We start from the raw sequence: 3,553 nt of genomic DNA, 5'->3' as shown, positions 1-3,553 counted from the left end.
ATTCTGCACTAAACCCATCTGGTCCTGGACTTTTTTTGTTTGGCAGACTTTTAATAACAGCTTCTATTTCTTTATGAGTAATGGGATTATTTAGATGGTTTAGCTGATCTTGATTTAATTTTGGTACCTGGTATCTGTTCAGACAACTGTCAATTTCATCCAGATTTTCTAGTTTTGGTGAATATAGGCTTTTGTAGGAGCATCTGATGCTCTTTTTTTTAATTTTCTCAAATTTTGTTGTTATGTCTCCCTTTTCCTTTTTGATCTTGTATATTGGATAAACTCTCTGTGCCCTCTGGTTGGTCTGGCTAAGGGTTTATCCTTCCCCATTTGTCAGAAGATGTCTGGTTCTGTTGCTTATAAAATATATAATTTCTCAAAGAACCAGTTCCTGGTTTTGGTCATACTTTGTAGACTTCTTTTTATTTCTATTTGGTTGATTTCAGCTTTGAGTTTGCAAGGGCACCTACATTCATAAGAGAAACCTTACCAAAGCTCAAAGAACACAGTGAACTTCACACAGTAATAGTTGGAGATCTCAATACTCCACTCTCATCAACAGATCATGGAAAGAGAAACTAATTAGAGACATAATGAAACTAACAGTAGTTATGAACCAAATTGATTTAACAGCTATTTATAGAACATGTCATTCTAAAACAAAAGAATATACATTTTTCTCAACACCTCATGGTACCTTCTCCATAATTGACTATATAATTGGTCATAAAACAGACCTCGACAGATACAAAAAGACTGAAATAATCCCATGCATCCTATCAGATTACCAAGAACTAAGGCTTGTCTTCAATAATAACAATAATGACAGAAAGCCCACATATAAATGAATGTTGAACACTGGTCAAGGAAGAAATAAGGAAATTAAAGACTTTTTAGAATTTAATGAAAATGAAGGCACAACATACCCAAACTTATGGGACACAATGAAAACAGTGCTAAGAGGAAAACTCATAGATCTGAGTGTCTCCAAAGAAACTATAGATAGCATTCATTAGCTGCTTGACAGCACACCATAAGCTCTAGAACAGAAAGAAGCAAATACACTCAAGAGGAGTAGAAGGCAGAAAAGAATATTTTAAAAAATCAGTTGATACACATAAATGACTTAGCTTATGATAAATACTAGGTTTTAGCAGTGAAATGTTTTAAGAGTAACTCATCCAGGTAAGGAAAATACCAAGCAATGTCATTTATCTGTACAAATAAATAAAGTGTTTTCAACTCCCAGCAGTCATGAAGTGCCTCATTAGGAGGGCTTTATCTATAGCTAGAAGAGGCAGATCACCCATATTTAAGACTTTTCACTCTGTCTCCTTCCCCACTTGTCAGCAGATGTCTATTTCTGTTGCTTATAAAATATTTAATTAAAAACAAAATTCCTAATATTCTTCTCACTGAGTTGTCTCAGAGTACCTTCCTGAAATTTTGCCTTCAGCTCTGATTTCACACTTTACACGTTTTCCTAGAGCCATGGGTTTCTGCATTTCATTCTTTACTAAATTCACAGACAGGGCCTTACTAAGAATGAGAACAACTGGCTGTTTCAGTTTGCTGAGTTTTAATTTCATGGTCCACTGAGAAGTAGATTCTTTGATGTTATTCCTAGTAGCCATCAAAGTACGGTGAAACAGGATGAAGAGAGGTATGAAAGAGATTCTTGTGGACTTGTAATTTCTAATAGCTAGCAGTTTGTTGGAAATAATAATAAACAATTTGTCACTGGAATAATTTTAATGAAAAAAAAGCAAACAATATCTTCTGACATTTTCTCTTCTTATTGTACTCTATTGTAGTATTTATTATAATAGTAATGAAACAGAATCAAGTTTATTGTAATTAAAGTACTTCATGCAGGACATTTCCCCCATATCATCCTCTCTCCCAAATTCCACCCCTTCTACCTCCAATTCTACCTACCTTTCATCGAATATATACTGTGCATACCTGTATTTAAATGAACCTATAGAGCCAAGCCATACTGTTGCAGTCAGGTGGATTATGACCGTCTAATTACCATTGCTAGCATCCAGTACATGAGGTAACAAAATAGCCACACTCTGAAAATATTATTAACTAAATGAATACTAGATTTTGGTACATTGCCATGCACCTACCCTGGTTTTAACATTCTCCGTGTTCTAAATCTAACAGTGGGTAATACTCAGTTATTTAATTACTACTCAGTATGACACTCCCCCATTAGTTGATTCTGTTTTGTTTCATTTATAAAAAGGAAAAATGGTGGTTCAGTTTAACACTTTCCAGAAAAAAACACAAACATAATAAAACACAAAAATAAAAATAGTGATAGGACATAATTTCCTATGATTTTTCTATAATACAAAACAACTTTATAAATATTCAAAAATTTGACTAAGGTTTTATATTTATATGCTTACAATATTTGAGTTAGTCAAATATGAATGCTTTCATAGTGTGTATATTTGTGTGTCTATGTCTGTTCACATGTTATGTGAATGTGTCTGTTTGTTAATCTGCATAAGCACGTATGTAAGTGTGCATGTGTATATGTGTTTATGTGTCCATGAGTGTGTGTATGTATGTGTGCATATGCATTGTGTGAGTGGGTCCTTGTATGTGAGTGTGCATGTATGTGTGTATGTGTGTATGTGTGTTTATCTGTGTGCATGTTAATATGTGTGTATATATGGTATATGTGAATGTGTATATGAGTGTGTATGTGTTTGTTTTTATATATATAGTTACCTAGGCATATGCAAAATTAAGACATTGGGTTAACAATCACAGAAATAGACACACGGTATGCACTCACTGATAAGTGGTTATTAGCCAGAAAGCTTGAATTACCCAAGATACAATCCACAGACTGCATGAAGCTCAAGAAAAAGGAGGACCAAAGTGCAGAAGCTTCACTCCTTCTTAAAAGGGAGAACAAAAATATTCATAGGAGGTGATATGGAGGCAAAGTTTGGAGTAGAGACTGAAGGAACGGCCATTCAGAGCCTGCCCCACATGTGGACCTATATATACAGCCACTAAAACTAGATAAGATTAATGAAGCTAAGAAGTACATGGTGACAGGAATTGGATATAGATGTCTCCTGAGAGACACAGCCAGAGCATGTCAAATACAGAGGTGAATGTTAGCAGTAAACTATTGAATTGAGAACTGGACCCTCATTGAAGGAATTAGAGAGGGGATTGAAAGAGCTGAAAGGGCTTGCATCCCCATAAGAACAGCAATGCCAACCATCCAGAGTTCCCAGGGACTAAACCACTACCCAAAGACTATGTACATGGACTGACCTATGGTTCCAGCTGCATATGTAGCAAAGGATGGCCTTGTTGGGCACCAGTGGAAGAAGAAGCCCTTGGTCCTGCCAAGATTGGACCCTCAGTGTAGGGGAATGTCAGAAGGAGGGAAAAGGGGTAGATGGGGAGGGGAAAATCCTTATTAATTAAGGGGAGGAGTATAGAATAGGGTGCTTATGTCTGGGAAACAGGGAAAGGAAATAACATTTGAAATGTAAATAAAAATATCCAATAAAAG

This window comes from Rattus norvegicus, chromosome 8 (genome assembly GCF_021556685.1).
Source record: "Rattus norvegicus strain SHRSP/BbbUtx chromosome 8, alternate assembly SHRSP_T2T, whole genome shotgun sequence".
Lineage (NCBI taxonomy): Eukaryota > Metazoa > Chordata > Mammalia > Rodentia > Muridae > Rattus > Rattus norvegicus.
Note: the sequence above shows the minus strand (reverse complement) of the source record.